Genomic DNA, 25,406 nt, shown 5'->3' with positions numbered 1-25,406 from the left:
CTCATTTAAATTGAGATGGCTCCATGTCATCCACTGATCAACAGTTTGGATGTAACTGAACATTTCTGAGTTTCCCTGGTGGGAGTTACTGATTAAGAAGTATTTGTGTGTCATATGCGTAGTTGAAGCAGGTAAGCTGAAATGTATTGATAATTGCTGGTAACAATGTCATGTAGATGTTGAAAAGAATATGTGAAATGATAGAGCCGTGAGGGACCCCTACTTTTGTGATGTAGGGTTGAGATGAAAAAGGAGTATGTATGGTAGTTTTTCTGTATTGAAGGTAGGATGTGATCCTGAGGAGAGCAGTTCCTTTTATGCCAGCTTCTCAGAGTCATGGGATTAGAATGTCATGATCAACCATGTCGATTGCAGCTGAAGGTCCAATAAAAGTAGTGCAGCAACTCTGTTGTAATCTGCATTTTTAAGGTAATCTCAGATGGTGATTAGGGCAATTTCTGTGTCTCTTTCTGGATGGAATCCTGTTGTTGAAGTTTGAAAGTATGGGGTTATCTTCAATGAGTTGAGGTAACAGGATCAATTCTGCTCTTTCTATTAGTTTGAGGAGTAATGGTCTATTTGCAATAGGTCTGTAGTTGTTTGAGTCGGAAGGTCCAGTTTTGGTTACTTTAGTAATGAGTGCATGTATTTCTTTCTTAAATCTTCGGAAAAAACTGTTGTCAAGGATTATTGATGATAGTTTGGACGGGGGTGGCAGCAGAGGTTGTTAAAAGGATGCTCTTGAAGATGTGTGGTGGACAAGTTCAGTGGGGCAGCCTGCAGGCCTGCTTGTTTTGACAAGATCCATACATTTAGTTTGAAGGAATTCAGAGGCGGGGTAACTTACCTTTGGGAGGGATTGTTGGAAATGAGCTGGTGCTGGTGGTTGTCCTTTGGTTTAAGTTGGAATCCAACATCTCTGCTTTGGATGAGTAGTAATTTGACAGTTTTTCAGTAAAGTCTTGGGAAATGGGATAGTTTCCTTCAGTGCATTCAGGTTTACGAAATTCAGTGAGAATTTTACAAAATTCTTTATTTTCACATTTTGCATTGTGAATACTGTTTGAATAGTTTTTTTTTGTTTAGATGTTTTGATATATGATGTATATATTCTGTTGTGTTTGATTAGGCAACGTTTGACTTGAGTGCTGTTTGTCTTGAGCCAGGTATGTTACAGTTTTTCAGTTTTTTTGTTTTATCTTTTTTTAGCTCCGTATTCATCCAAGGTGCTTGTTTTCTTTTGAAATGTTCTGTTGGAGGATAACAACACCTTCAATGAACCATTTAAAGAATGTTTTAATTGAATGTATTGTGTCCAGATATGTGTTGGATGTCAGTTGTTCTTCTAGGTCCTCAAAATTCAGTTTTTTTCAAGGTTGATATAAGGTTGATATGTGCTTGCTGGTAAGGTGGCCTTAGGTATAGAGAGTTGTGGTGTCTTTTGCTGGGAAGATACGAGATGGGGAAATAACCATATGCCTGGATTAAACCTTTGAAAAGTGGCTACTTCTTGATTAGCAAAGATGACATTTAGGATGTGTCCGGTGACCTCTGTGGGTTTGGGTGTGATCTGATGCACGTTCATTGTGTATAGGTTAATGATGATAGTTCTGGGATAGGAATATTAGGTTTAGGTCACCAAGGATGCATATGTTATAGTGTACTGTATGAAGGATTGCAACTGTGTCTAGAAATGTGTCTGGTAATGTTCCATTGCTAGGTGGTGGTTTGAAAAAAAGGAGGAAGTTACAGGAGCAAGTATGTATTATCTCACGACCTTGTATGGAAACGTCACTAAATTTGGTGTAATGTTTTGTTTCCTTGAATATAACAGCTAGTCCACCTACTCTTTTGCCTGTGTAATTATGTGTGAGAGTTTGATAGCCTGGAGGACCAGATTTGTTCAACACTGTACCCATGCTATCCCCAACCGTGATTTAGTTATAAAGAGCAAGTCAGGTTGTTTGTCAATGAGCAGATCATAGATGCAGTGCTTTTTATTTTACAAAGGATTGTATGAGCACTGCCTGATTTCTGAATGACCCTGCTTTGTCCTGCCATACCTCTGTCTCTTGGTTTTACGCAAAACACTTGGGATGCACTTGAAAGGAAGGAAAGAGGATGCCAAAACAATTATCGGGTATCTATTTTCTGGTTTCTTTAGGACCTAGATTTGTCCTACAGGACTACTGTCTCAAGGGTTTACACATAACATCTTGGGTGCACTTAGAAGGAAGGAAGCAGGATGCCAAGACAAGCTTGTTGCTGAATACTCACCTGCCTTTGTCAAACTAACTGTGTTCTTTGAGTGAGAGTTTGGAGTTAAGGATAAATCCTTTGGTTGGGGTTCGAATCTCTTCATGTTTAAGTTGGACAGCAATTACTGAATCATAGAATGTTTGGTGCTATTTGCCCGCAGAATAAAGTCAGTCTTCATGGAGTTTAGCATCAGGTAATTTGTTGACCTCTAGGTCTCAATGAAGTTAAGGCAGGCTTTGAACAACTATATATCATTGGTTGGAGAGATTTTGTTGTACAGGTAAGAATGGTAAAGGCATGTGTGTTTTACATGTAAGTATAAGGGAAGTATATAAGGTTTAGGGTGGGTTTGGGATTTTGGGTGGGCATGGCAATTTTAGGGTTTAAGGTGGGGTTGGTTGTTTTGGTGGGAAGGGTAATTTTAGGGTTTAATGTGAGTTTGGGATTTTGGGTGGGAAGTGTAATTTTAGGATTTAGGGTGGGGCAGTGTTTTGGGGTGGGTAGGACAATGTTTGGTTTTAAGGGGGGTATGGGCTATAAAATGTATTTTTAAACAAAATAAAGTTTATATACATATATCTACACAAATGTATGTCTGTATATAAAAATACATATGTGTATATATATGTAGTAATTTGCCTGCTTTCAACACTTTTACTAAGTGTATGTCTTTACCACGAATGCCTTTGTATTGTAATGGCATGCGTGGTAAAAGTGTGCATCGTAATGGTAGGTCTTTGTAAAGGCATTGGCTTAGTAATACCCGTGTTGCAATGGCATGCGTGGTATTCATACGTGTTGTAACATCATACATTCGGTGGATTATCATCTTGCTATCTACAAGCTTCGCTCCTAAGGGTTGTCTATAAAGGCAGAAATTATGAGTAACAGAATGAAGCCCTGGGACTCTCTGAAGGTGACTGGGAAAGTCTGGGATCTTGTATTTTCTATCTGAAGTAGTTGCTCCTGGACAGTGAGGAAGGACATGAACCATTGTAAGATTATGCAGTGAAGCCCATGAGAGTTCTAAGGGTGGAGATCAATGACATATGGTTGATGGTATTGATACTTGCAGAGAGATTAAGCAGGGCCAGGAGGCAAAGGTTTTTTTGGCACTGTGGAAGAGGGCATCTTTTGCTACTTGGAGCTGCAGCATGGGCTGAACCCCAATTGATAGCCTTGAAGTAGTTATTCTGGTGGATGCACTCTTGCAGCTTGGCGTTGATTGACTTCTCAATGATTTTTCCAAGCAACTCAAGGTAGGTTATGGAACAGAAGTTTGCAAGGTCTGCTTGATCTAGTGTAGGATTTTTCAGCATGGTGGGGGTCTGTCTGATCTTGAGGCTGCCCAAGAAGGAGCTCTAAGATAGTGGGGCATTGACAATGTGGAGAAGTGGTGTGAGGGCTTCACTTTGCTCAAACGTAATGATGGATTAGGGAAGCACTTTACCATTGTAGTAGGTGATTGTAAGTTATTTCTAACTATTGGAGCGGTCTCTGTGGGATATAATGCTGAAGGATGACTGGTTATTTGTAAGGGGACTGGAAATAAGTGAAAGTGTGGGTGATGATGAAGGGTTAGTGATCTTAAATTTGATTTTGTAGATTTTCTCCATGAAGAATAGTTTGATAGCATTGCATCTGTTCAATGATGAATGCATTGCAAGTTCTGGTAAGGGGGTTGGTTCATTGTTTTACGGCCTTAAAGAGGACTTTAATTCTGTTAATTGTTCTGTTGATGGTGCTTTTGTAGTAGATTTAGTAATATAATGATGATAAAATGATTGTTTGATTGGAGTGCTTTCAGAAGGGTTAGGCACACCAGATGTTTTGGTCTTCTATGTTTCTTCTTGTCATATAGCATGCATATTTTGGCTGATCTTTTGGGTGTACCAGGGTGCTGATGGATTAAGCTCTGTATTGCAAGTTTTCAGAGGGCCACAGATTTAGATTTGATTCTTCAAAGTAGTGTTGTAGATGTTGAGAAGGGTGTTGACATCTGTTGAGGGCTGGAAATGTCTGTGTAGGTCCATTTGTTCTTTTCAAGCTCCCCTAAATGGATATCCTCGAATAAGTGGATTGGCAATTTCGACTTTCTGCTGACCTTCATGTGGCTTATTGGCATCTGTGATGGATAAGTGAAAAATAAGATGATCCATCCAATCCAGGAGTATGGCAATGAAATGAGCATGATGCCCAGTGTGTTATCTTGATTTAAGTTATATGTCAAAGTGAGTAAAATTATAGCATTTCAAACAATGCACAAATAGAAGTGCATTGCCCAAATATCAATGCCTTTAACTACATTCCTCAAATGGCTTGCAACAGTGCTTTGATTTTGTGGTGAAACTAAGGAATGCTCTATACCAACATCCAGGCTCTAAAAGTCTCTACACACACATATATATACCAACAACTCCTTATCAAATAAGTTAAAGCTACAAAATGTTACTGGCATAATTTTTTATGATAAGCTGGATATGCAAAATCTTTACATTTATGATGATTATCTTTTTTCACAGATCAAGGATTTTATACTGATTGTGAAAACCACGTTCTTATAAGGACAGGTACTGTATATGTTTTGTCTTGGTTGGAAGTTAAATGTGCAGCATATGTTCTGCCTGTTTTACCTACATGCTTCTGAGAGGTCACATTGTTCTATAATTCAATGATACAACAATATCACAATGTGTGTACAATTCCAGTCATTTGAAGTGCAGCATAATGAATGTGTTATAGACTCTAGATCTTGGATTCGACAGAGGGCATAATTCACTAGCCTCATCTATCCCATTCCTGAATTTGTGATACAGATAAATGAGTGATGTGCACAGATGTGGTTGAAATACACCCATTGAATCAAGTAGCAATACAATATCGGTCAGGCCTACACATGCATGGTTCCTAACTCACTTTGGAGCTTTAGATTTATATTGCATTTTCCTCAATTGCATTATGTGCAATCTTATTCCTAAAGAAAGATTGTAGAACCCTTTTCAATAACTTTTGTATATTGGAAAGTCGTTGCATCTATCATGTTGCAAACCGAGGAGCATCATTTCCCTGGCTCTCTCTAACTGCTCATGTCATAATATGTATAGGCCCATCTATTTATAAATATCATTTCATACAAGTGAGCTGCACCAAAACAGAAAAATGAATTCCAGAAATAAGGTTATGGAACGAAGGCAACATGCCCTTTGCTGCCATCACTCTTAAGAGGTAAAGAGGTATATTTGCATTGGCATGCTTGTCAGACATCTTCTAAGCAGCACTTTTGCAATACTCTAATCCACCTGTCTGGCAGACGCCATCATTCACCCATCAGTGCCATCAGTGGCACAGACACATGGATAACAGATACACACCACCCGCAAAGACTCGTTTTCCCCCATGCATATATCAACACAGATAATACACATTCTGCGGTTTATTAACAAGCCCCCTGCGCATCCCTTTTAATATAAGGGAAAGTGACGCACTGGCGGTGCAAGGGGCTTGTAAATAAGCCCATCAATCTCTTAACATACACCCCTTAAAGCACATGAACTTCAAACACACATACACTACATAAATAGAATCACCCTGCAGACACACTCCAAATGCAAACTATAACTTTCTGACATACAGCGAGGCACACATGTAATCACCTGTACACACTCTTAAAACAGGGCAATTTATATCTCTATTACAAAAGTATGCAAACATAAACTCCAACCAAATGACAACACACACTCATCCTGCGGCAAGCATATCATCCCAGAAGACCTATTCCTCAGCTCACTTATAACAGGGAACCATTCTTTTTATGAATGGGATAATACATGGCTTCTTTAAAACTTCCCTCTGCTTTTCCCATTGACATCAACTATTTACTAATCACATTTTTTACATTTATTTTTAAAAGTCCAGAGAGAACTTATTGAGTGCTGGAAGTTCACCTTTTAGTAATTTATAATGAGCATCATAAATTTCCCTAATTTCCCATTAATTTTACATGTATGGTGGCACAATTTGTTATATCTAATTTGTTAAAGCAATCATTCTAAAGTTTCCTTGAAGATACTATATCAGGAGCAAAATATTGCGGCTCATTTCTTTTTTTTTGTTTTCGAAAGATAGAAGCATAACACCAGTAATGGTCACGTCGAATACTGATGCTTGTTTATAGCTTATGAACATGAAATTGAAAAATTACAAGTATAGTACTTTGAAATGTTAAACCGTAGTGTTCATAAGTGGAAACAAATATCTTCAATTAAATTTGAAATCATAAAAGGGACAAAAGAGATATAGAGGGAAGTGAATTATCTATATATGGGACTGCTCTATAAAATTATCCATTACCAGCAAGCATCAGTTATTCAAGAGAAATATAGAAAACCATACAAGAAAGGAGAAAAGGAAAAGAATAAAGAAGAGAGGGGAAGGTAATTGAGAGGTGGCTAAGGTGATTGGGATGAGGAAAACCATGTTGTATGTGATGGGGTTAACACCCTGCTAGATGGAGAGCTCCTGAGAGGGTGTGTTGGGGGGACAAGGCATACAGTCAGGTCACAATACAATTGTCAAGTGTTTTCCAGATTTTTTGTGAATTTAGGGGAAAACCTGAAGACGTGGATAGTTGCACGACTCGGACCCCTTGAGCTGCTAAAAATGCAGTTTGATAGTCAAATCAGTTTGGGAGATTACAACCTCCCTTATCTTAAGGTAATGAACGTTTTTTAGGAGTAATTTGAGTGTTGATATCTTACCATCTTAAACAACTTTACTTCACTGGCTGCAAATGCTTGTCTTTTAGTTCCAGCTTTCGAGACATCTTGTATATGCTTTATTACATATCTTCTTTGTGGGCTTAGGGCCAGATGTATAAACATTGGATTTTGCAAGTCTATAATAGCAAATTTTACCAATTCGCTATTATAGACTCGCAAAATGCAATGCATGTAGGTTTTTACAAAAATGTTGCAAATCGTACATATTCCTAAATAGTGAATCACAAATTGCGATTCGCTATTAGGGAATGTCTTCACACTCATTCCTTAGCACTAAAGGCCCATAGAAATGAATGGAAAGATATTAGCAATTTAAGAGAACCAAATAGGTACTCGCAAATTGCAAATGCATTTTGAAGGGTGATGGGGGGGCAAAAGGTCACCCTAATGCACCCCCAAAAAAGGTAAATATGCACATACATGCCCTAAGGGCAAGTATGTGCGCCACATGGCACAATGCAGAAAAGTGCATTTTTCAAGGAATATGCTAATTACCACCAACTAGAAGTTGGTGGTAATTTGCGATTCCTTAATGCCAATTCGCAGTTTGCGATAGCTAACAGAATTGCATTTAGGGAATCGCAAATTGCAATTCCCTAACTGCATTCGCAATCTAGGTAATCGCAAATAATTGTGATTACCCATATTGAGAATTACAAATGTTTGATACATTGCAAAACACATTTTTGCGATCACAAACAGCGTTGATACATCTGGCCCTTTGTATTTGAGTCAGAATGTGGCTGTTGGCTTAATTTCTCACCCTCACCCACACAGAGTATTTCCAAGTCTGCTTCTACTGCTGCTTAGCCTCCATTTCCGTTCAGCCAGACACACTATATACTCATACCAAGTCTAAATGCCTCACTCATGTTGCCACCCCTCTCTTCCTAATACTAGCCGAGTACTGCTGCTAATTTTTCCTATTTTAGTAATTCAGACATTCAACATGTGGATTTGAACCCCACATTTCCAATTTATTGGGATTGTTTAACTATTAGCATGGACGAGTTAATTAATTCACATGTAAACCTAATGTAAACCTAATTTTCTTTTGGCTAGTTATTAAACCCACTAAAAACCCACTCAAAAATTATTCTGGTGTTAATAGGGCAGTCTTCCTTGTCAATTAAGTCATTAGGTACACCCAACATAACCCCACAACAGGGCACCGTCATACCAAAAGGTACCGCTTCAAGATGTGAGTTTCAACGAATGCCTCGGTGATGGAGCTGCCATGCTCACTGGAGAGCACCTGTGCACCTTGAATCTGGGCAAACCTCCAACTATGGGGAAAATAAAATATGCTTCGAGTCTCCGAGATGAACAGTGAGCTCTGCTATTTATGTGAAGACTATAAAAGGGCACATTAAGTTGTGAATTTAACAACTATAAAGTGGCATGTCTGAGTCCTTGTTTTGTATCACAGATGGTGGAAGTGGGCATCATGATGTTAAGGTTCGATTAACATTTCTTCAGTAGTGGGAGTCATTGGCTAGAAAGCCAGTGTTCTGAATGTGTCTTCCCTAACATATTTTTGACAAATCCAACTCCAGAATAGGTATTTGGGTACATTAGAGGCATCGTTCTGCATAAGTCAGTACTTTGCTCACTGTTCATAACTTTCCCCTGTGTTTTTAGTGTTGCAGTGTCACGCATTCCTTTATTATAACAGGTTTGACTGGTGGTGCATTGGAGGCACTGAGTTAATAGGGCCTCAAACTGTAGGCCTTATTTATTTTGAAAATAACCTAAACAAAAGTGGCATGGCCCTCTGACAACTCTGTTTGCATCAGACTCCTGATGCCAAGGAAGGTTTAGAGCAGTATTTCTTCTTTCTAATTAGACTGGTTTTAGTGTCATAGTTTGCTTTCCTGCCTGTGATTTCTTCACCTGCATGAGCCACTAATAGAGTTTCCAGAATGTTTTTCCAAGTCTTTTCAGACTCTAGTAGGAAAACCATTTTAATAAATGACAGCAAACCTTGCTAGCAGAAAGGGCAGGATCAGTCTCTTAATACATGATTAAGCACTACTTGCATCCCTGTCAACAAACGTAGCACTTTATGACTCTTTTCCAAAGGAAAGTTTTTGATTTTGGCTTATTGCAAAATACCTTATCTTGTAGTACTGAATAGCTAAAAGCAGGAATGAGCAGTATATGTGTTAAACAGATCTTTTTAATGAGGTGCCTCAAATTGCAGTCTTTGTCTGGAGGTCTAGGAGCTATCACTTAATACATCATTGGTATGCTTAATTTTGCTCTTGCAGATTCTATTGTCTCAAAAATTGTTCATGTCTGAACAGTAGTCAATGAAATACATATGGTTAACATTGCATTAGCCTTTCTTGTGCTAATTGGAATTCATAATGGCAAGAGATTGCTCTTGGGGTTTGGGAATTAAAGGAATATGTTATCAAAGTGCCTCGTATGCACACTTCCCAAGCTTGTTTGCCATAATAGATTGATGCACGCAACTCGCTCTGCCTATGATATAACAAATCCGGTCAAACGGGATGCCCTCGACCATTTTTAATCAAAAGTGCGGTGTTGTAGCCGTAGCGCCAAATAGAATACCTCTATTTTTTTTTAAAGATCTTTTTATTGCAACAAGGCGAGTTATAAACAGATAAGTTAACCACACCTCATACACCCGTAGATAATAATGCAACCTATTTCCCACTTTCCACCCCCGACCCACAACCAGATGTTTTGAACAACAAATTCTAGGCTAAGCGCAGCTGCACTCGACTGAGTAAAGAAAGCACAATATTGCGATTGGCCACCACCAGACCAAGGGTCATCCAGGTCTGTTCCATGTGATTCAGATCAGTTGCATCCCAAATGCTGAGTAAGCACCATTTAGCGAAAGCTGACATCTCACTGCTACACAAGCTATTCATTCAGTGCACAACAGAAGCTCAGAAGTGTTGCACATCGGGGCAGCTCCAGATAATGTGAAAGAAGGTTCCCCTTTGTCCACATTGCCGGTGGCAGCTCTCATCCAGCACCGTACCCATTTAATACCTTTGGGTTTTATACATGTTGCTCTGCAGCAAACGGGGGTTGTATTAATGAAGTGGTAGAATTGGAGCACTTGCACAAATAGATTGAAAATTGGAGAAAGGAAATTCAGGCTAACCCCTCCAAATATGCAGAGCTGTGCTCTATTGGTGGTTTTTGATTAAAAAGAAAATCAGGGCATTGTGGCCAGGAAGCAGAAGAACTGTTGTCACTGACACCAGTTTCTTTCTTTGATTTACCGTGCCTACCGCCTTTATGATTTTGCCCTAAGCATAGTTGTGCACTCCATATCCAAAAGCTGTGAAGTCCAAGAAAAAGAGGGCATTGGCAGCCTGCATGGGTGCCTTCTTGAAGCACAAATCTTGCCTTCTCAGGGTCTGCACCCGCTAGGGACACAAAGGAAGAAGGGCATTGGCTCTCATCCACATGTGCTCAGGCTTGGCCATGCAGTACCATCTTGAAGAGACTGGTCTCATTAGGATGTCAAGATCCCAAATCATTGACTGTGGGGTTTTCGTGCAGAAGTACGCAGACTGCTTTGGCATCATCTGGAGTAAAGACTTACCACTCAAGAACGTAAGATCCATCTGAAATATGGGTCAAAGCTCCAACACTGGTCTGGAAAAGCCATTTCTATACCATTAATAAGTAGTTTTCTCTCATCAGTGCTTTTTTTAAACCTTCAAACCCTCCCCACTATGAGTTTGTGCATGTCTTATCTGATGTCATGGATCCGTACACATTAGACAGTTTGAGTAACAGCAGATTTATTCACAGATTTGAGCCTCAAGGCTCCTAAGTCACCATGACCTTTGCCTAACAGTAACACAAGCATTTTTCAGATTTTTGTTCCCTTTAGCAAAGGATACGACGATTTTCATAGAGTTCTATGGTGAAGGTTGCCCTTCTGATTTTAATTATAAAAGTGAAAATATTTTCCTGACATACTTTAAATTTATTGTTCTCTAGTGTTTTGTGTCAGTTTTAGCTAGTAATTTGGCTTTGGAAGCATTTACAATAAAGGTTCCTTCATGTCAATATGAACATAATCAGAAGCAGATTGTTTTAACATATGCTTGTTTGTAAAGCTGCAAAAAAACATAAAAAGGATAAATACCTTACCATTTTATCCCAGCCAGTATCTTCCATTATGTCAGTGGTGAGATATTGGGCTTAGTATAAGATCAGATTGTTCGCATCACTGGCTGCGGTCACCTTAGAATTAGTAGGTTTTTATATGACCTGTCCCAAGCATCAACTGATATAAGCATCCCAAGACATTTTGACTGACCTTGTGATGGGCACCAAACAGAAAACGCCTGGCAGACAAGGTTACTTTTAAAACATGTATGTGTAAGCTCATGACAGAGAGTATTCCATCCCTCCCCCTTTCCAAATGTTGTCTGTGACAAGTTTTAATTCAACACCACTCAACATAGGTACACTCCACATAATGCCACTCAATGTACATGATTCAACACCACATAATTACACTCTACTCAATAACACATGAATACACCCCACATTAAGCCACTCTATGTCACATAGCTACAATCCAAATAAATACACTCCATACCATGCCACACAATTCTAATCAGCATAATTTCACTCAACACCACACAGAACCACAACACATAATTCAACTGCACACATTTCCATTCCACACCACATAATTCCACATCATGCCACAAAATTCAACAGCAGACCACATAATTAAACTCCACCACATACCACGTAGCAACACAACATACCATTCCACATAATAACATTCCATGACACATAATCCCAATCCACTTAATTCTAGTAGACACAATTCCACATAATTACTATCCACCTAATTCCACAGCACACCATGCCACATAATTCGACTACACAAATCCACTCCATTTCACACAATTCTATGCCACATAATTCCACAACTAACAATTTTAATCCACACACCATAATTCAACTTCACACCATGTACATTCACTTCACTCTATAGCACAGTGGTTAAAACACATTCTCATTTACAACAACAATAGCTCTAACTCTAGCAAAAGCAAGACTTATTGGTTTTGCCATTGCTTGTTTAAATAGTTGTTGCTTGCCCACAGAGCCCTCTGCAATTCCAGTTCCAAATATCTCACTGACAGGCTTCATCTTTTTAGTCATCCCAGAACCCTGAGTTCATCTGATGCTCATCATACTTTATACCCTCTGTCATACCATCAATAAGATGTATTTTAGGATCAGCTGAAAAGCTGGTTACTTAGTACTCTCACCTTTAGCTATTATATAGGTGAAGAGAAAGTAATTTCTTGATTTTAACTAAAAAAAAAGTATCTTTTTCAGCAGCATTCTGTTTGGATGAAACATAGTGTGTGATAAAGCCCTTAGCTACTTTTTGCAATGTATACCAGGTTCCATTGAGTAGTTCACTGAAGTGTTAATCTAAAAAAACTTCTTCATAAATTCCTCAAAGCTGGATAAAAATGTGTTATCATTCAATGAAGAATCATTGAATCACCATAGAATATTCAGATGTATTAACACCAGAGCTTGACCTAATGCCACAAGTGATTCAATCTCCGCATTAACTAGAAGCGGAGTGAGATCTTTCTATGAAAAACATAATAAATCCTGGATTGTTTTTGGACCTGGACCTCTCTAGAGGGTCAACTCCAAACCTTTTAACTTCACCCCTCCTGTTCTCTTAATTTTTGTTTGTTGACATTAGGACTCTGTGCACTTTATAACTGCTAATCTGTGCTGAAGTGCTTGTGCTCTGTCCCTAAAACATGTTAAAATTGGCTTACACCTGATTTGCACATTTAATTTAATTATAGGTCCATATTATATGGTAAACAAATTCGTGAAAAGGGTTTTAGTGTGTAGGAAGTGATGGCGCTCAGCAAGAATGCGTGTAGGGTGTTTGGGTGAACAAGTGAGTATGGTGCTTAACAGGAAGGGGAGACCCTTGTAACCCCTTAATGTCTGTAGGGTGGACCCTACAGCAAAACAGTACAATGTAATCCTGTGCACACATATAAGTAAAACCAGTAAATACTGCAGTAGAAGAAGCAAGATATACAGAATTCTTCAGAGATAATGGATGTTCTTTATTCCTTTGGGAAACGCAACCAGCCGACACTTGTTTCGTGAGGGAAAAATAATCCCACGACTCTTCAGGGCTGAGGAAAGTAGTATGGACGTAGTGGAGGCCCAAAACCAATGATAATTCCAACCCAGCTGGGTACACAAATTGGACAGTAGAAGAAGTAAGAAAGCAATTTGAGTCGAAAAGCCAGTGATAATTCCAACCCGGCAATCAGCATGTGTCATCAATCATAAGATCGGGTATGAATAGGTTAGCTTGGTTATCAAAATCACAAGAGAATGGTGCCGCGAGTAGAGGATCAATAAGAATCCAAAAGGTAGTATATTCAAGTATTTATAAGGTCAATAGAACCGAAGTGCGGTTGAAAAAACGATCACAGCGATGGCAACGAAGGGGCAGAACACGTGTGTGTGTTCGTTGTGTCTTTTTGAAAGATAGAATGATCGCACGTCCTGACTTTGTGGTAGCTCTCACTACATTCTTGAAAATTAGTTCAGAGGACCTCTCATCGAAGATATCCAGGGTCAAGTCAAGTCAAAACCACTTTATTCGATTATTAAAAATCATAAAAGTATGCTATACAAATACAAAGATAAAAGACAAATAATGACAAATATACATATAAGGATATACAATTTCAATTATAAAATTAAAAATCAAAATTTACCATAACCGTTTAGACAATTAGTACAAATTCGGATTTCAGCTATTGGAGGGGATCAACATCATGTACAGTTTTTAGTCTGACCCTCCTCTCTCTGACAGCTGCTACTAAAAAGCTGGCAACACAGAACATAATTAATGGAGACTCTAACAAATTTAAAAACATTAGAGCTGGCTTACACTGGCTAAAATTCATACTTTTTAACAGAGGAATGATAAACCTTTTCCTGGCATGTTTAAAAAATGTGCAAAAAAACAAGAAATGCGTGATGTCTTGGGGGGAAAAGTCGTCACACTTGCAAGGTGCAACATCTTCTAGTCTTCTCCAACCCTCCACATCCCAGAGAACCATATGTAATTGGTTGAACCGCAATTTGGTTAACAACCATCTGTGGAAAGAGTTAGAAACTATTGATAAATAGAGTGGGGTCCCCGAAGACGGGGTTAACAGGACGTGCGCCCTGACCGATGGTTTACAGATTTCAAGTCCCTCTCGCTCTGCCTCCTTTAATTTCTTAAAGTTAGATTTTACCCACTCCAGATCTGCCTTACATAGGGATTCGGGGTTAGAAAAAATGTCTGGTCTCCCCACGTATGCAGCTAGCGTCTCAATATTAGACAGCCACTGGATTTTATTCCTGTAATCTAAACTTAGGCAGTCCTTTAGGATTTTGTGGTTGAGAGAGAGATTCGGATTTAGCCATGTTTTTATCCATAATAATAATGGTGCTAGTTTAATGATATCTGTTATATAACCAATCCCAAGTTCCAAATGAACTGAATAGGAAGCTGTTGATTGTGGGAGGCCAAGAAGAGAGCGCAAGAATTTGTTTTCCTCTGTCTGGATCACATCATGCTTGATGTAACCCCAGATTGACGCCCCATACCTAACAATAGAAATAGTTTTGGCCTTATAAATGGTTAATATTGCCTCAACTGGTTTCCCACCCAGTCTTTTTGCAAAACCTAATACTGCCCCACCAGAGTTTCTCGCGGAGTTTGCCTTTAATAAAAGCTGGGGGGACCAAGAACTATTGTCATCGAAAACTACACCTAAGTAGGTAAATACTCTCACGCGTGAGATTTCTTCTCCCCCACAAAAAAAGGGCTTAACCTTATTTTTTGCCCGGCCCAGTGACATCACGTGTGATTTATTATTATTAACAACCAGGTCCAGGCTTTTCATGAACTCTCCAAACGAGTCCAACAGTTTCTGCAAGGCCAAGGGAGTCCTGGCCAAGAGAACAGCGTCGTCCGCGTATAGGAGGACCGGGATCGGGGTACCTCCCATACGCGGAATGTCCAGCGTTGCTAACACCAGACTATCTTCCAGGGCGTTAATATATAATGTAAATAGCATAGGGGCTAAAATACATCCCTGTCTCACCCCTCTACTGGATTTAAAACTGGACGTACATTTCCCCTCAGCCGTCATCCTGATGGAGGCGTTTAGGTCTTTATGGAGCTCAGCTAAAAAATACACAAGCGTCCTATCGAGCCCAAATTCCAGCAGCATTGTCCACAGCTTAGACCTATTGACGAGGTCAAAAGCTGTGGACAAATCCATAAAACCCAAATAAATTGAGCCACTAGCCACCTTGGTATATTTGGCTGTTATTAGGAGGAGGTTCAGGCATTGGTCCTCTGTACTCCGCCCAGCTCTAAAGCCATATTGGGCGTCTGACAGGATGTTATTGTCAGAGGCCCACCCCATTATCCTAGCTAGGATAACTTTCCCCAGAATCTTTATAGAGGAATCCAACAGGGATATTGGCCTGTAACATCTCGGGTCTGCACTTTGGCCTTTCTTGAAGATCGGTATAATAACCGACCGGGACCATGATTAAGGGAATCGAACGCAAGCCGCATTATTAAAGACATTAGTCAGTATATTGGCCCAAAACAAAGGATTGGCCTTATACATATCGGTTGGCACTCCGTCTGGTCCAGGGGCCTTCTTTCCAGCTGAATCTTCAATTGCTTTAATGACCTCTCCTATGTGGAACTTAACTGGCCTAGAGGTGGGTACCAGGCCTTGACCCATGAAAGGTTCTAAATCGAGGTGACTACCATATATATCTTCAAAGTTGCTCAGCCAATCCTCCTCTGCAATGTTGGTTTCCAACACGTTATTCTTAATGTTAGAGAAAAAGGGCGTATTAATAATTGACCAAAATTTTGCAGTGTCCTTTAAAGTAGCTTTATCCATAAGATCTGCCCAGGCGTTATGTTTAATTTCTTTTTTCCTATCCTCCAGTGTTTTCTTATGATCTCTTCTAAGCTGTGACACCAGAGTTTTGTTCCTCGGGCGTGCCTGAAGAGCTTTTTTAAGGCAATTGTAGGATTTGGTGCATTTATGGTCAAACCAGCCAGTGGCTGAATTATTAATTGCAGATCTGCAATTACGAGTTAATTCTTTTGCCACTTTAAGACAAATAGATTCGAACGAGGAGATTACTTGCTTCCCCAAAGCATGTTGATCTCCACAAATTTCAAGATCCATAGCCGCCTCAGTAGTGATAGTATTAAAAAACTCCTCTGGAATTATCTTGCGCCAGTTTAACCTCCTCCCCTGGTCTTTTGTCCTCACATCAGCAGCCATCGTGGAGGGTATAGAAGTATTTAAAAAAGAGAAACCATCAAACAATTCGATTGCCACTGGGTTATGGTCGCTAAAAGTTGACTGTATAGCGTTATAAAATACCACACAATTTAAAAGACCAGGAGAAAGAAATATGTAGTCAATTATTGTGTTACTATCTCTACCTGAAAATGTGGGAACCCGTGTCCTTTGATCGGAGAAGCCTGGATCATACAGTTCATTTTCGGATAAAAGTTTCTCCAGTGCTTCCCCCTTTTTTGAGTGCTCAAAGTGTTGTGGGGATGTAAAATCTGGTCCATCAATATCAATTAACAAACAATTATGACTACATAAGTGCACATTAAAATCACCTAACAAGATATAGTGACAGAAAGTGGTTTGCTTTAGAAAATAGGTGTTTAAAAAATTTGACAACCAAGTCAAATGGATATTCGGGGAGTCCCCTTGCTGAGAATTATAACAATTCACTAGCAATAATTTCATACTGTTAGCGAATTTGAATTCCAAAATAAGAAAATTATTGGATAAACAAGGTATCCTAGTAGCTGACCCTCTTAAATTCACCGATACCAAAACCATTAAGCCCCCTATAGCCCTCCCGGACGTTGATTTTTTTGCTGGAACAAAATGGGACGTAAAGCCGTCCAACCAAAAATCACAGTCGATTTCCCAGGTCTCTTGAAAAGCCATGATATCATAGTCCCTCAAGAAACTTAGCCAGGAGGGGTTATCTCTCTTGGAACGTATGCCCGCCACATTCCATGTTACCATCTTAAAGTTAGCCCCCTTTGAGTTCCTAATTGTCATTGGGCTGCAATTGTTACCAACGGGATTCGTGGGTACTTGAACATTTTCCTGAGGCTCCAAACCGGAGCAAAACTCTTCCCTAGTGCCCTCGGTAGCCTCTCGTCAATCACACAAATCCAGGGAGGAAAATACCTCAAAACGATTTCGAGTAGGGATAGTGGACCCAAATTTAAAGAAGTTTTCATCTACTGGGCCCTGATCGGAAAATGGCGTCGGTGCGGTCAATGGTCTATAGGTTCTCAGGTTTAAACTATGTAAGGGAACACTGGGGCGAAAATTATAAAAGAAGCCAAGAGGACGCACCTGGATGCTGTTTACATCTTGTACCAATGTGGCAGCCCTCAATAAGACTGTAGCCACATGCTGTGGGTATCTGAAGTTAACTATTATACAATCACAAACACAGGGTTTTTTCGAAGGCCCGATCCAACTCACTCGTCTAGTACTTAGGATTTCATTATCAAGATTAAACGGAAATCCACACTTTCTGTGCAACCAGGAAACAATTTTGTGTTTAAGGGAATCATGAGTTTCCTTATGCATAGGAGCTGAGTGACTATCCTGGGGTGGTACATTAGTTAAAATCACAACATAAGGGGAACATGCCGGGGGTAGATTTATAAACCTACTTTTCTTTGTCTCCTGGCTGTTCAATGACGCAACCAACCCCGTAGGGGCTAATGTGGCAGTTCTTTGTGCAAAGGTGGGCTCAGATGTAACTGGGACTGAAGTATTGGAAGGCAGAGGGGGATGATGCTGGTTAACTACTCTGGCTACATTCTCCTGCCCGGCTACTCCCATCGGCTTGGTGTTGCTATCTAACAATTTTAGATGTTTAGTTAGCAAACCTCCTAACTTATTGACCTCATCGGCCATGGTATCTAATTTCCGAATTAGGGGTTGCACTAACTGGTTTAATTTAGCATCAATTATATCCTCCAGAGAACGTAATAGTACGGACATTTGATCCGGGTATATTGAGCTGTTTCCAACATTACTGTCTACACAAGAATTCGAGGTCTCATCTAAATTAGCCTGTACGAGTTCGGTAATCTCGACCCTTTTTCTAGACTTCTCCCCCCCCCCTTTTGTTATGCTGCTTTCTACAGTTCCTCACTGGCCTAGCATCAGGGATGGCTTCATCAATACTTTCACCCGGGATAGGTATATTACAGACCGGCAGATCCTTATGGACCTGGGCTGTAATCATTGAAACAACTGAAGCGGCCGGCTCACCGCTACCATGATCCAGCGGGCTAACTATGGGAGTCTGGGGAACATTGGAGCTCAGTAGAGGACTGTCCATTCCCAGGGAAGCCCTACGATCACTATTTATTTTGTTAACCTTTTTCACCAGGTAATTATCAAGAGGGCCTAACCCCAAAGTACATGAATCCTTTGAACCAGTAGGCATTTTGAACGTTAGATGATGTGTTAAGTATTGGCAGCAATAAAATACGATGTATCTCACAAGCACCAACAGGGCAATGTAAATTAATAGTGCTTTACCTACAATGGAAAACACCTCTGAGGCCTGGTAATCCCACACGGGGAACAAAGAGGGTGGCCCAGCCCAGCCACGGCCAGTCCCGGACTGTCACAGACTGTCCGCCCTTTGTCTGGGCTTCGTCCGGCGCGTCCCGCTCGCGTACCGCGTAGCGGATGATGCTACGTCTTTTAAAGGGCGTCCAACAACAGTGGGGCAGGTGGGCGGGGCAAAGCACAGGTGCTACTCCACACGGGCTCCTGGGATACGGAGTCCCGTGTAGTGCCTTTACCCGCGGTGGCGCCTCCAGGCGCAGCGACGATACAGGTGATCCCTCCTCCGGCAACGACAGCAAAAGAAACCAGCCGCCCTGCTCCAGGTGAAATTCAGCGGCGAAGCGGGACCCGCGCCAGCGGGTTCCACGAGGTCTTTTAAAGGGGCTGGGGCTGGTGGGCGGGGCAAAGCACAGGTGCTACTCCACACGGGCTCCTGGGATACGGAGTCCCGTGTAGTGCCTTTACCCGCGGTGGCGCCTCCAGGCACAGCGACGATACAGGTGACCCCTCCTCCGGCAACGACAGCAAAAGAAACCAGCCGCCCTGCTCCAGGTGAAATTCAGCGGCGTAGCGGGACCCGCGCCAGCGGGTTCCGCGAGGTATTTTAAAGGGGCTGGGGCTGGTGGGCGGGGCAAAGCACAGGTGCTACTCCACACGGGCTCCTGGGATACGGAGTCCCGTGTAGTGCCTTTACCCGCGGTGGCGCCTCCAGGCGCAGCGACGATACAGGTGACCCCTCCTCCGGCAACGACAGCAAAAGAAACCAGCCGCCCTGCTCCAGGTGAAATTCAGCGGCGAAGCGGGATCCAGGGTCAATAGCTATAGTCTCCAGCTTCCTCCTGTTGGAAATGTTTGACTTCCAAAAAAGTTACAAAGTTAGAAGGTAAAAATCTTTACTACTACCCAGTCCAGCAGCTACCCCACAATGGCGCTACCTCCTTGTACACCGCCTGCTGCCCTGCCCCATTGAATTCTACCTCCTCAGAAATGTTTCTTTAAAATGCATTTTAAGTCTGAAAGTGAGCTGAGACTGGACCCAATTCACCTTGTGTATTCAACCGCGCTCCATCGCAGTCTGCCTTTTCGTTACCTTTGTTATGGGGTCACATGGCCAGATAACAACGGTTGGTGCTTGATCTTTCAAGCACCATTTTGCTTTAAAAAGTTAAAAAGTAATAACTGCAGTTATACTGTTTGTATTAAATTTTGTGTCAATGTATTCAATTACATTTATTCTATTCTCCTAATTTGGTGTAGGATTGTGTTTTCACTTTCTTACTGTTTGTGTGCTGCAAAAATGATGTACACATTGCCTCTGTTAGAAATGGGGGTCTCTAGTTGTCAATGGCTTGCACCCTGTCCAAGTAAGTATCCTTCTGTCTTGTCAGTCCAAGGGAGTTACACTCCCAAGATAACCCTGCTCACCCTCTTGGCAGCTTGGCACAAGCAGTCAGGCTTATCTCAGAAACAATGTGTAAAGTAGTTGTACATAACACACACAGTAACACCGTGAAAACACTACAAATGGACACCACAAAAGTTTAGAAAAATAACCAATCTTTTATCTAAACAAAACAAGACCAAAACTATAAGGATCTAACATACATAACTCAAAATATCACTTTTTAAATGGTTTAAGCAATTCTGTCCATAGAACTTTATGAATGCAGTAAACAAACACAGTCAGGAAATCTGTGAGCTACTATCGGATAGTTGAAACCTGTCTGCATGGACAATCAGCACCAGATATTTTGGAGGTGCTACCAGAGGAATATGCTATATTGAGAATTGACAGACCTGAGCAGTGATTTTTAAAAGAGATTACCAGGTGAAAATTACTAAATTGCCAAATTCGGGATGTGAAGCAGTGTTTTTTACCATGTCACTAAACAGTGATTGGTCAGTAGCAGGACTCCTAATTTATAGTGTTTATTAATGATTTGGCAGAAATATTGCCTTCCTATGCTATCCGCTATTCAACTTTTGTAATTCTAGGGGAACCTGTATTTGCATTTTGATGACAAGGGTAGTCAAGAAATCTGTAAATTTACAACTGGATTACAGGCCAAGGTTTGGAGCAGTTAGTCCATGCCCCTACGCATATTAGGGGCCATACACTAGATAATAACTTCTCTAATAGTGCTCAAGTAGAAGCTTTGCCACCTGTGCCTGTCGTATGGTCTGATAATTCGATGCTTTCTTTTAAGATCAAGAATCTTAGGAAGGTCACTGGCCAACTGAAACAGCCTTCGGAGTCTAAATGGACCCGGAAAAGGTCCCTCTCAACCCCTGACTCTTTCACGGCCAAAATGCCTTTGAGCACGCCGGAACTGGAGGCCTCCACCCAGAGAGCAGACAAACAAATCTCTTCTTGGATTAAGATGGCAGTGGACTCCTTAACACCTCTGAAACTCTGTAACGGCTTCCGCTCAAATCCCTCAGCGGAATGGTTCTCAGAGGAGTTAGAAATGCTTAAAAAAGAAGGTAAATGTCATGAAACCTGCTGGAGGAGGAGCAATCTGCCAGAGAACAAGTTGAAATATCTTGAAGTGTTACAACACTACCACAAACAAATCAGGAGAACACATAGGGATTTCTATACCCATAAAATTGAATCCGCTAAGAACACCCCATAAGACATCTTTCTTATTGTTAAAGAACTTACCTCCTTGGAGCCAATTACAGCAGTCATGCCGGCATCTATGCAGTACTACAATGAAGTAGCTTGTTTCTTTCTGTAAAAAAAAGAAAAGATATATGCCACCTTCCCAGGAACTAGTAGGAATATTATTTTCGCTCCCCCAAAGAGTGAAACATCTCACAAGGGTATTTTTACTTTCCAACTACCAGTCAATAGAGATATACTACTGCTCATGTCAGTAGTTAAATTTGGCTCTGTCATGGATATTATCCTTCCAAATATGCTTTTACAAGGGAAGGAAGCTATTTCACCGGTGCATACAAACCTGCTGAACTTATCTTTCAGCTCTGGGCAAGTTCCTAATAATTGGAAACATGCAATGGTGGTTCCATTATTGAAGAAACCATCCTTGGATCCTGCGGTCCCGGAAAATCTGAGAACAGTATCATTGTTATCTTTCTTCGCTAAAATTGCAGAGAAATTTCTAAACTCCTAACTGACTAAGCTTATGGAAGAAAACAAAACCAGGTATTTCATTAAACTCTGGTTTCAGGGCCTTAAATAGCACTGAATCTGCTTTACTCCTGGCCTCGGAGGCACTATAAATAGGAGCTGATGAAGGTAGGACAGCAGCACTGATCCTGTTACATTTAAGTTCAGCTTTTGATACGGTATCCCACGGCCTTCTTTTGGAGTGGTTGTGGGATGCCGGCATCAGAGGCAGCACACGGGAATTGATCAAACAGAATCTTCAAGACAGATCCTTTCAAGTCCTGCAAAGGCTCTTTCAGTCAGAATACCGTCCCCTGTTAAAGGGGTGCCACAGGGTTCTGCCCTTAACCCAATATTATTTAACATGTATATATTCCCACTAGCGGACAGAGTACTGAAACATGAGGTGAAGCTGGTGTCATTTACTGATGACACTCAACTGATCATCATGTTGGAACAGAAGGGTATAGAGGTGGTGCCTTAATACAAAGCTTGCTTAAATGATCTGGCTAACTGAATGAATCTCAGCTGCCTACAATTAAATGCAGGCAAGACTGAAATCATGGTAGTTGGTAAACATCCTTCCATCTGGTCTCACATCTGGTGGCTGGATGAATTAGGGCCAACCCAGATTCCCAAACCTAAGATCAAAAATTTGGAAGTATGGTTTGATAACACCTTCTCTTTTACGGAACGATTATCAGCTATGGCCGGTACTTGCTTTGGCCTTTTAAGGATGCTACGGAAATCTTAGATCTTCTACCTCTAGATGCAAAAAAACATTATTCAGGCTCATTGGAATACTGCATCATTCTCTACCTAGGGATCACTAAAAGCAATATGAGAATGCTGCAGAAAGTCCAAAATGTTGCAGCCCAGAATTTATTGAAAATTCCAAGGCGAACCCCTGTGGGAGCAGCCCTGAGGGAACTACATTGGTTATCGGTGCAGGACAGAGTAACTTTCAAAGCTCTGTGCTACTGCCCTAGGATTCTGAATGCTTCGGCCCTTATTCACCCCCTACAGACCTATCCGGAACCTTAGGTCTGCGGGCACTGCAAAGCTGACCGTGCCAAAAGTTCAAAAGGCACTTTTAGGAGGCAGGTCCTTTAGCTTTTTAGCAGCTAAAGCCTGTAATCAACTGCTATTGGAGCTGAGGAAGCAGCTTGTCTTGGGCTGGAGCAGTTTTTTGGGCTTTGAAAAGGGTCTGCATCAATTTCTTCAGCTGCACTGCAGCGGTGCATGAAAACTCGCTCACGCACAGAAGTGCTGCATCTGAAAAACAAGCTCTGGAAGGGGGATACATCGATTTTGCAGTCTGTTGCTGCAGGAACAACCTTCAAGCGCCCCAAACTGGAATGGGCATTACTTTGTAGGTCAGAGCTTCCAGCAGTAGAGTTCATAGATGCTGCAGGTGCAGTCTATTATGGCTCTGAGTCTTCCAACAGGAGGCAAGTGCACACAAGCCCTTGGAGAACCTTGGAAAAGCAGAATTCAAGAAAGTGAAGTCCAATACTTTTACTGCCACAGACAAAAGCAACAACTGCAAACAAACCTAGCTAGCTAACACACAGTAAAGGGGCCGAATTACTCCTGACAGGTCTTCAGCATGGTCCTCAGTCAAGTAGAGTTCTAAACGTGTTTGGTACAGGTCCAATACCTATCCCTCTTTTGGCCTTTGAAGTAGGCATACTTCAAAGGAAAGTCTTTGTTGTCAACAAGATCCTGCCTTGCCTTGGCTCCTTGACGCACTACAGGGGGGTGGAGACTGCATTGTGAGAGGCCAGACACAGCCATATTCAGGTGCCAGTGACAACTCCGCCTACCAGTCTAGCTCAGGAATGCCCATCAACGAGATGATGGGCCATCAGGATAAGGCAGGCAAACCTCAGCTCCCTTTTTGTGACTGTCTAGACTGTATGCAAAAACAACACAGTTGTCAGTCTAAACCAGATGTTGATTCTATTGGCAGGCAGAGGCACAGGATGGTAAAACAAGAACATTTCCACTTTCTAAATGTAAAAAGAACAATTGATGGACAGAATGTTGAACAATGTCAAACGTTCATCCCAGTACAGAGACCTGGGCCTAAATCCATTGTTGTTTTGCTCCCCATGTCATTTCAGTTCAAACCCAGCCATATGCAAACCAGTTTTGACCCTGTTCTGCATGGGAACAGTCCAGCCCAAACTGCCAGGCCAGGTCCTCCCTGGATCGGAAACAAGCATCCTGGGACTGGTTTCGGTGTTTCACCACTCATCAACCAGGCTAGCTTGACTTCAGTGGCATGGAGAGCACAGGACCCACATCTTAGCATACCCGCCCCACTCAGGGTGACAAATGCAAAAAGAACAATAGCTGGTTAGAATGTTGAAAAATGTGAAACATTCACCCAAGTACAGAGATCCAGGTCTAAATCCATTGTTTTTTCTCCCTATGCCATTCCAGTTTAAACCCAGCCATATGCAAATCAGTCTTCACCCTGTTCCCCATGGCAACAGTCCAGCCTGAACTGCCAGGCCAGGTCCTCCCTGTACCGGAAACAGGCATCCTGGGACCGGTTTTGGGGTTTCACCCCTCATCAGCCAGGCTAGCTTGACTCCAGTGTCATGGAGAGCACGGACCCACATCTGAGCATAACTATCCCACTCGGGGTGACACATTTAAAAAGAACAATTGAGACTCCAGTGGTATGGAGAGCACGGGACACACAGGGTCAAGACTGATTTGCATATCGCTGGGTCTAAACTGGGGTGGTGAAATGAGCTAAAGAATGATGATGGATTCAACCCAGATCTCTGACTGGTGGTGAGTGCCTGAAAAGTTTCAGCGCTCCGTCCATCATCTCCTTGTGTTTGCTTTCTTCACCCTATGTTAGCAGGGTATGCCCAGAGGTGGGTCACTTGCTCACTTTGCCACCGGATTGAAGCTAGCCTGGCTGATGAGGGGTGTTACCCCGAAACCGGTCCCAGGATGCTTGTTTCCTGCCCAGGGAAGACCTGGCTTGGCTGTTCGGGCTGGACTGTTGCCATTAGGAACAGGGTTAAGACTGATTTACATATGGCTAGGTCTAACCTGCGGTGAAGTAGAGAGCTAAAGAACGATGATGGATTCAAACCAGATCTGTGACTGGGAGTGAGTTTCTGAAAATGTTCAGCGCTCCATCCATCAGCTCCTTGTGTTTGCTTTGTTTAACCTGAGTTGGCAGGGCGTGGGTCTCTTGCTCACTTTGCTACTGGATTCAGACTAGGCTGATGAGGGGTGTTACTCTGAAACTGGTGTCAGGATACTTTTTTCTGGTCCAGGGAAAATCTGGATTGGTAGTTTGGGCTGGACTGTTCCCAGGAGGAGCAGGGTCAAGACTGATTTGCATATGGCTGGTTCTAAACTGGGGTGTCGAAGTAAGCTAAAGAACGATGATGGATTCAACCCAGATCTTTGACTGGGTGAGTGTCTTAAAAGTTCGGCGCTCCATCCATCATCTCCTTCTGTTGACTT

Source organism: Triturus cristatus, chromosome 5_2 (assembly GCF_964204655.1).
Source record: "Triturus cristatus chromosome 5_2, aTriCri1.1, whole genome shotgun sequence".
Taxonomy (NCBI): Eukaryota; Metazoa; Chordata; class Amphibia; order Caudata; family Salamandridae; genus Triturus; species Triturus cristatus.
The sequence above is the reverse complement of the archived record's forward strand: the minus strand, read 5'-3'. Positions refer to the sequence as shown.